Here is a 10,149-nt window from a genome sequence, read left to right as displayed (position 1 = left end):
AATGCAAAAGTACAGATCTAATGCCAAATCGAATGGGATGATCTAATGCCAGATCTAATAGGAAATCGAATCTAACATCAAATCTAAGCGTGTGTACAGGGCTTGAGACTGAGGACTGTTTCTGCGTATTATAGCAACTTACACATAAGCCAGGGCTTGACAAATTTTTCTAAAATTTAGGATCCAGGACAAAAATTTAGGAGCCAAAGTAAATAATATGCAGATGGGGAGGCAGGGGCACTTGAATAAAGACACAGGCAGATTTACCAACGTTTCGAGACAGCTAGGTCCCTTTATCAAGGTGCATGTTTCACAATCGAGTGCCGCCGCCTCCCCATCTGTGTATATTTCTGGCTGCTAGCATCGCCAGCACGAAGCGCACCAGTTCCCATCTTACTCCCTAGGGGGGAGAGCTTGCCTGCATTCATCTGGGGAGTGCCGTCCCAGGACATTATATATAGTAAAAAGTATTTAAAACCCGGCGACTATAGTAATAAATATAAAAAGAGTAGTATAAATATATACAGATTAAAAAATATTTATTTATAAAAATTTATAAAAATACAATACAATAAATGGGGATCAATCCTCTTAAGTATTAAAGTTGGAATTGTTGTACAAAGGAGGAGGAAGGAAGGAAAGGAAAAAAAATTCAGATATTTGCAGCAAAGAGGATATAAAAAGATTGCTCGTAAATGCAGAAGAGATACAAACATGTACAGTTAAAAGCAAGGTATTGGTGACATATAAACTGATGAATATGAAGAATAAATGGAGTGGCTTAGCATTTATTCTTCATATTCGTTGTTTTACCTCAGAGGCAGACACCCAGAGCCAGCAGCCGCCGATGTGCAGGAGGAAGCGCACATAGCTGCAGCAAATAGTGGAGCAGCCGCTGTACATATAACTTCCCACGGCGTCCCCACCGCCGGGTAGAGCAGAGGATCTCCGGCAGGTGCGGGAAGGGAGGAAGCGGCAAGGAGCTGGGCTTACCTCACGCGGCTGCAGTGTCAAGTCTCACTGTCGAGACCCGGGCACAGCGAAGCCGCACACAGCGACAGCTCCATGAGACAGGTCAGCAGTGGATCCCCAGCAACCGGTCCGCAGGTGAAGGGAGAAAGATATCTCTGATATATATGCTGAGAGGAGGTGGCTTAGGCAGGCAAGAGACGAGCTAGGACACGCCGCTGTGTCCTATCTCCCTCCTGAGCAGACGGCAGGTCAGAATTTAGTCACCAGACAGGAAAGACCTATTTGAGCAATTTCATAACTTATCCTGAGAGGAAGCTTGTCAATCAGCCATCATTATTTCATTTCATGTGTATGTTTTAAACAATTTTTCCTTACATAAAATTTTCATAATATTTGTTGTGTAGTTTGTATGCATTGTAGCTAAGCGCTGCTATCATTATATATTTTTCCATGTTTTATCTCATAGGGATTGACTATCCCCATAACCTAGCAGCTGCTTTTGAGGACCAACCTATATCACAGGCGCCGTTATCTTTTTCTTCAATAGATTAAGATCCTTTTTCCTTGTGCTTATTACAAACATGGGGTCCTATTCCACTCGTTCTGGATTGTGACATATTATGCTTCTGATAAGATTGAGAGACAAAGAGGGTGTCGGGGAAAGAGAGTTAGAGGGGTGGTTAGAGAGGGCTTCCAGTGATCGTGAAAACCCCAAAAAATAGTGGGTCCCTGGGAACCCTCACTTAGAAAAATTGGGGTCCTACCTGACCTTTTCTGAGTCCCAATGGAATAAAACCTCCTCTCCCATTATCCCCAGCATGGCACATGTGGGTCTGGGAAGGAAGGGGGGGGGGGGGGGGGGGGGGGAGAAGGAGTATCAATTGGCCCACTCACAAAGAAAGGTACATATAATTTAGGGCATGGCTTTGTGGGGAAGGGGTGTGGCCACATAATAGTACCAATTCACTTTACACCACACACCGTAGTGCCCAATACATATCATACCACACACCATAATGCCTATTATACTATGCTACACAAGTGCTCCTTACCTACAGTGCTATAGCAGCCTATTCTCTTTCATCTCCTGCATGGCACATCCGCCTCCTCTTCCCTTCCCTGCCAGCATGGCACATACCTTACACCAGCTGCCTTCCCTCCTCAGACATTAGAAGTCCCGGAGAGTGAGCCTCAGTGACCCCCCCACACAGCACTGCATTCTGTACCACAGGGATCCTCTTTAGATGTAGCAGGCATCAAGCACCCCTAGATTGGCCAGCCCGCACCAGGGCTCCAGGAAGTGGGGCCTATTTTACAGAATCAGCTCTGCTGTGTACACGGGGCTGAGTCCGGCTGGGGAGAGCGCAGGGCGGCTGCGGGGTTGCAGTGTGCAAGGAGAGGCAGGTCAAGATTTAGAGGTCAGGCCATCCCTTGGCACAATATTTTTGCCCCCCCTCCTCCCTTTTCAGAGTCAGTTATAGGGCACATTGAGTAATAGAGAGCGAAGGAGGAGTGAAAGAGTTGGCCCGAGGAGACAGTCAGAAGAAAAGTTTTTTTGTAAAAACTTACCATTCGAATCCTTTTCTCTGATATTGTCCTGGAGACATAGCTCACATTGGGATGTAACAGGGTCCATTGGAGCCAGGCACCCACGCTAAAACTTTGAGAGGTAGGCTCCTCCCATCGGAATCCCACAATGCTCAACTTCAAGAGCACACTAGGATACATAAACTCAGTACAACGCCTGAACATCTTATATGCACAATAACATTTTAAACATAACCAATATAACATGACAACACATGAAATGGTCTTATTTACTAAGCGTAAGGGAGGGATCGCGGTGTCACCAGGACAATATCAGAGAAAAGGATTCGAACAGTAAGTTCTTACAAAAATCCCTTTTTTCTCTTCAATTGTCCTGGTGACAGCTCACATTGGGACGTTCAAGAGCAGGTCCTTTGGGAGGGTACGCTCAGGTTTGCAGTTCTCATCACTGCGTGATGAGACGCGAACTCATGGAACCTGTAGAATTTGGTAAAAGTGTGAAGAGATGACCAAGTGGCTACCCTGCATACTTGCTCCGCTGTAGCTCCATGGTGCACCGCCCAAGAGGCTGCAACCGACCTGGTGGAGTGTTTATCCTAGGAGGAACTGGTCTTCCAACTTTAATGTATGCAAATGCAATAACTGACCTCAACCACGTAGCAATGGTCTGTTTCGAAGCAGGCCAGCCTCTTTTGTGTACATCAAACAAGACCAACAAAGAATCCATCTTACGGAAATCCTTCACCCTGTCCACATAAATGCGCAAAGCGCGAACATCCAAATTCCTTCGTTTGTCCCTTTTCCTAGAATCCTCCGGAGGACTGAATACCGGAAGGACAATTTCTTGGTTTAAATGAAGAGAGACAACTTTAGGCAAAAATTTAGGGACTGTACTCAATACAACCCTATCCGCATGAAAAATCAAAAATTGAGTCTTACAAGATGATGCTCCCAACTCTGAAACTAGCCTAGCCGAGGTGAAAGCCAGTAAGAAAACTAATTTCCACGTGAGAAATTTTTATAAGGGGGTTTTAATCTCATGACCCCTTGAAGAAAAGTCAGTAATGCCACCTTCTTTTGAAAGAAAATGGACAATGCCGAACTCTGCACTTTCAACAACTGTAGACTCAGTCCAGAAGAAAATCCATCCTGCAAAAATTACAGTAACCTGGAAATCTTAAACCTGGAAGTGTGAGCTCTTTGTCTCTCACACCACCTAAAGTATGTTTTACATACCCTATAGTAATTGGCCAAAGACACCGGCTTCCTTGCCATAATCATAGTTTTAATAACGGCATCCGAAAACCCCTTCTTCCTTTTTTTTTTTTATTATTAAAGTTTGTTATTGAGGATTGAACATAACATGGATATTGACAGTTTACAAAATAGTCATGCAGAGATGGAAACAAAAGTATTGAAAATCAATTTGGCTAAAGAACAATTGAATATGGTTTTAACAGGTATTTGACCTGTTGCTTTTGTCTATAGGTCTTTTTGGATGGATGCAACTGGAGGACCGTGCACAATCGGTTCTAGAGTCAGTTAACCTGAAGAGCAATTGGTGGATTACCTGAAAAAATTTGGGGCTCATACCATTGCGTTGAACTAAAACATTTCAATATTTGTGCCTTGAGCACAGTTGATAGTCAATAAATCCCTCCCAAATCTAAAAGAATTGTTCCGTGCGTTCTTCCTTCTGCAGAGAGGCCTCCACCCACTCCATGTGGAACATGTGGAAAAGCTTCACCCTAAACAACTGAACCTTGGGGTGCTCTGTTTGGATCCATTGGTGGAGGATACATTTACCCCTTCTTCCTTAAGATGGAGGTTTCAAAAGCCAAGCCGTCAAATTCAGCCGACCTAGGTCCTGATGAAAGAACGGGCCTTGTCTAACAGATCTGGACGTAGAGGAAGACGCAATGATGTTATCGACAACCTCAAAATGCTGGAGTACCAGGATCTCCTTGGCCAATCTGGAGCTATCATGATGACCTGAGTCCCCCGGGCAATCATTTGGAATGGCGGAAAAACGTAAGCCAACTGGACATTCCAAGGCACTGTCATCGCATCCACCGCCCACGATAGTGGATCCCTGGTCCTGGAATAGAACCTGGGTACCTGACAATTGAACCGTGATGCCATCAAATCCACCTCTGGCAGGCCCCAGAGGTCCACAATCTCCTGGAATACTTGAGGATGCAGCACCCATTCGCCTTCTAGCAGCTCCTCCCTGCTCAGGAAGTCCGCTTCCACATTCTTTACTCCCAGGATAAACACCGCTGACAGGATCCGAGTCACTTCCAACATCGCCATCTTGCTGTGTGTGCCTCCCTGATGATTCAAATATGCCACCGCCGTGGCATTGTCTGACTTAATATGGATGGGAGAACCCTTCAACTTCTCCTCCGCCTGTGACAAGGTCTTCCATACTGCCCTTAACGCCAAGATAGTTATTGGAAGTACAGACTCCTCTCTGGACCACAGACCCTGTAATCTCAAATCCAGAGCCACCGCACCCCAGCCCCTGAGACTGGCATCGGTGGTAACCACCAGCCACTCCCAAGTCCGTAGGGATCGGCCCCACTGGAGAGAATCCACATCCATCCACCACCTCAGAGCAGATCGTGTTTCCGGTGTCAAAACTACTTTTTCTGTCTTCATGGTTTGGTGTTTCCTGACTAAACTGCCAGAATGTTCCACTGAAACGTTCGAGAATGAAACCTGGCATATTGCAGGGTCTCGAATGTGGCCACCATCTTTTCTAATAACTTTAGGCAACCCCAAACAGAAGGATCTGGCGGCCCCAGAATTTGCCACACCAGTTGACAAATGTCCCTTGCCTTAGACTCTGGCAGAAACACCCGATGCAAATGGGTATCCAATATAACTCCCAAGAATTGGAGTCTCTGAGTGGGACACAGCTGAGATTTCTGTAGTTTTAGAATCCAGCCGTGATTTAGCAAAGACTGAATAGTGTCTGAGAGGTCCTGACGCAACCTTTCTGCAGACTCCACTTTGAACAAGAGATCGTCCAAATACGGGACAACCACAATTCCCTTTTGTCGGAGAACTGCCGTCATTACTGCCATCATTTTTGTAAATACCCTTGGGGCAGTAGCTAAACCGACAGGTAGTGCTTGAAACTGTAGGTGAAGATCCCCTATCACAAATCGCAGTAGAGACTGATGATCTGCATATATAGGCACGTGTAAAAATGCGTCTTGAATGTCCACCGACACTAGAAATTCTCCTGGTTCCAGGCTCAACAGTACCGACCTTAGAGATTACATCTTGAAATGATCCACCCATAAATGCAGATTTAAGGAGTTCAAGTTCAGAATTGGTCTGAACGTATTGTCTGGTTTGGGTACTAAGAACAGAATGGAGTAGAAATCCTTCTTTCTGTCCTCTCGCAGTACCGGGATCACCACGCCCTTTTGCAGGAGAGACTGTGCCGCCCCCAAAAGGGCTGTTCTGAGACGTACCTCCCTGGGCAATGGTGTACGCAGGAACCGCCTTGGAGGGAATCCCTTTAGGTTTATCGAAAACTTATTTTCAAAGAAGTTTCAAGCGCTGTGCAGAGAGACCAGACAGTGTTTCTCTGCACACAGGGAGCTGACAGGACGCGCTTCTGTCAGCCCCTACTGCGCTCTTAGTGTGCGGATGTAGAATCCTCACACTGGGCCTTATTCTAATTCACTGACAAAATCCTTCTTAGATGGGCAAAACCATGTGCACTGCATGTGGGGCAGATGTTACTTGTGCAGAGAGAATTAGACTTGGGTGGGGTTTTACTTCAAAGTGAGATCTATATTGCAGTGTAAAAATAAAGCAGCCAGTATTTACCTTGCACAGAAACAAAATAACTCCCCCAAATCTAATTCTCTCTGCACATTTTACATCTTCCCCCCTAAAGTGCACATGGTTTTGTCCATCTAAGGATTCTGTCAGAAAGAGTGAACTAGAATAAGGCCCACTGTGCCTACCTAAACGAAGTGTAAAATTAAGAAAACAAACAAACACCTAGCTACTCTAATAAAGGCTGCTCCAGCAGCCCTTTTCAGCATTGCACCCACTCCTGTGGGCACCTAAAACGAACTGTAGCATTGTGGGATTCCGATGGGAGGAGCCTACCTCTCTAAAAGCTTTAGGATAGGTGCCTGGCTCCGATGGACCCTCCTATATCCCAATGTGAGCTGTGTCACCAGGACAATTGAAGAGAAAGAAAGGACAGTGTGTATATATACTTGCTGGTTCTGCTTGTCCTCTTTCCTGTTCAGCCTCTTACCAGCGTGCAGCTCTGGCCTACTGCAAGAGGTAGCAGGCAGGTCCTGTCGGTGCATGTCTCTGGTCTCCCATGGGGAGATGGCAAGTGGGTCCCAGCGGTGCTCGGCTAAGGGCTCCCCCAAGAGGTGGCAGGTGGGTCCCAGCAGTGCATGGCTCCGGTCTCCCTCAAGAGGTCGCAGATACGAACCCTAGCTTCAAGGAAAAAGAGCGATTGAGAGAAAAAGAGAGGGAGAGAAGGGGAGAGAGGTGATTCATAGAGAGGGGTGACATGAGAGGGAGGAAGATGGTGAGCTTAGAGTGGACAGGCTAAGAGGGGGTGCAGTGACAGTGGGTAAGTTGATATGTGAGATGGTAAGTTGACAAGTGGAGACCAGAGGGAAACGGGGAAAGGAAGAAAGCAAAAAAAATGATAGGAAAGATGGGGTGGGTGGGTGAGATGACTGGGTGGAGCGACAGGGGGTGAGGTGACAAGAGAAAAGGGGTGGGAAGAGTGAAAAAGAGGAAATATATGGGACAGGAAGTGAAATGAGAGGGGGGAAGGTGACAAGGTGAGGTAACACGGCAAGAAGGCGTAAGGAGAGAGATGGTGGGCTAATGGGTGTGAGGCAAGACAGGGTGAGCTTACGGGGGTGAGGCTGACGGGGCTAAAGGGAGTGAGGCAAGAGAGAGGGGGGGTGGAGTGAAGGGGAGCTGGCGGGGTGGAGGCAAGAGGGGGAGAGCTGGCAAGAGGGTGAGCTAGTGGGTGTGAGGTTTTTGGCTAGAAGGGATGAGGCGAGAGGGTGAGGTGACGGGCTAGAAGGGGTGAGGCGAGAGTGGGTGAGGTGACGGAGAGTTGATGGGGAGCAAGAAAGAGTGAGGTGTGGAGAGCAAAAAAGAGAAAAGAGTTGTGGTAGGGGGGGGGGTGAGAGGGCGTGAATTGAGGTGCTGGAGTGATAGGGTTGGGTGACGGGGGCAGCCGCAGGTGAGAATTGGGGTGGGGGGTGCACAGTGCAGCCGTGGGTGATAAGGGAGGGTGGGGGTGCAGCTGCCAGGTGGGTGAGAGAGAGGGGAAGGGGTGCAGCTGTGGGGGGAGAACCGGGGACAGGAGGGTGCAGCTGTCGGGTGGGTGACGTGGAGCGTGTGTGGTGCGGGTAAGGGCACAGGGGGTAAATGTGTACCTGCACACTGCCAGTAATCCCCGCGCTTGAAAACATCTCTAGTCACATGGGTGTGACATCTGAGGACAGCAAGTCACATGGGGAGGACGTCATCAAAGATCCTTTCCACGAAGGGAAGCTAGACGCTACCATGATGATATGGCAGCTTTGGTGTATTGTGCTCGGGCCGAGTGCTGAAGTGTTGGGGGGGGGGGGGGGGGGTGTCCGGGGCGCAATGCATGGGGGGAGGTCGGAGAGATGCTGGGGAAAATAGGGCACTCTGAGGGAGCACAGGGGAATAACACTGCAGGGGGGGGCAGGTCAGAGAGACACTGGGGCAATAGGGCACACTGAGGGAGCATGTGAAGAGTCAGGCTGCGCGGGGGCAGGTCAGGGAGATAAAGTGTACCTGCACAGCCAGTAATCCCCACGCTTCTGCTGCTTGAAAACGTCTCTTGTCACATGGGTGTGACGTCATCTGAGGACAGTGGGTCACATGGGGAGGACGTCAAAGATTCTTTCCACGAAGGGAAACTAGCTGCTACCATTCCTGCTGGCACCAAACAAAAACTGAGGAGCTGAGCATGGAGGCAGGGTTATAGGGGAGAGGGACCAGGCATCCTGAGAAACTTTCAAAGCTTTGCTGATTGGTGCCACAGTCCTCTAGATCCACCTACAACCCCAAGGTCACCCTGTGGGAACCATGGAACCCAAAAAAGAAAAAAAGAAAAAGAGAGAAAAGGCGAAGGAGCAGATGGAGTGAGGGGGTGAGATAAAGAGGGGGAGAGAGGAGAGTCAGAGAGAGGATTGAGATGAGAGGGAGGAAGGTGATGGCGAGCTTAGAGTGGATGAGGTGAGGGGACAGGCTAAGAGGGTCATGAGTTGAGGAGAGGGAAAAGGGGACAGGGAGAGAGTGAAAAAATAGGAAAGAAGAGGTGTGGTGAGATGAGAGGGGGTGAGCTGACGGGGGTGGAGACACAGCAGGTAAATTGACAGAGGGTGGGTGACGGCGTGAGCTGGTGGGGAGCAAGAGAGGGCAGAGCGCAAAAAAGAGTAAAGATATGGGGTGGGTGGAGAAGTGAAATGAGAGGGGGAAGGTGACAGGTCAAGAGGGGGATGAGCTTACGGGGCTAGTGGGGGTGAGGAGACAGGGCTAGAAGGGGAGAGGGTGAGCTGACTATAGAAAAGGAGTGGGGAGAGTGAAAAAGAGGAAAGAGATGGGGTGGCTCTCTATTAAGAGTGGGCGATAGGGCACAGTGAGTAACAGAGAGAGAGAGAGAAGAAAGAGTGGGGGAGGTATGGGACAGTCAGAAGAAAGAGGTGACTATATATATATGCTTGTCCTCCCCGTCCTCTGTCCTGTTCAACCTCCCAGCTGCGAGCAGCTCCGAACTCCCATGGGATGTGGTAGGTGGGTCCAGGCGGTGCGTGGCACAAGCTCCCATGGGAGATGGCAGGTGGGCCCCAGCGGTCCGTGGCTCTGGTCTCCCGCAAGAGGTGGCAGGTGCGAACCCTGGAATCATAAAAAAGATGGAATGAGAGAAAAAAAAGACAGCAGGGTAGAGATGAGGCGACAGAAAAAGATTTAATGATTGAAAAAAAAAAAGGAGAAAAGGTGAAGGAGCATAAAAGAGGACAGATTGGGGGGGGGGGGGGGGGCAAGAGGCAAGTCAGAAAGTATTGAGATGAGAGCACGGGGTGAGCCGACGGAAGGGGTGGACAGACACGGGGTGAGCCGGCAGAAGGGGTGGACAGACACGGGGTGAGCCGGCGGAAGGGGTGGACAGACACGGGGTGAGCCGGCGGAAGGGGTGGACAGACACGGGGTGAGCCGGCGGAAGGGGTGGACAGACACGGGGTGAGCCGACGGAAGGGGTGGACAGACACGGGGTGAGCCGGCGGAAGGGGAGGACAGACACGGGGTGAGCCGACGGAAGGGGTGGACAGACACGGGGTGAGCCGACGGAAGGGGTGGACAGACACGGGGTGAGCCGACGGAAGGGGTGGACAGACACGGGGTGAGCCGGCGGAAGGGGTGGACAGACACGGGGTGAGCCGACGGAAGGGGTGGACAGACACGGGGTGAGCCGACGGAAGGGGTGGACAGACACGGGGTGAGCCGACGGAAGGGGTGGACAGACACGGGGTGAGCCGCGGCTGAGATAGTGGTGCGCAGGTGAAGCCATGGACGAGAACCGGGGGCAGC

This window comes from Crinia signifera, chromosome 6, assembly GCF_055691185.1.
Source record: "Crinia signifera chromosome 6, ASM5569118v1, whole genome shotgun sequence".
Lineage (NCBI taxonomy): Eukaryota > Metazoa > Chordata > Amphibia > Anura > Myobatrachidae > Crinia > Crinia signifera.
Note: the sequence above shows the minus strand (reverse complement) of the source record.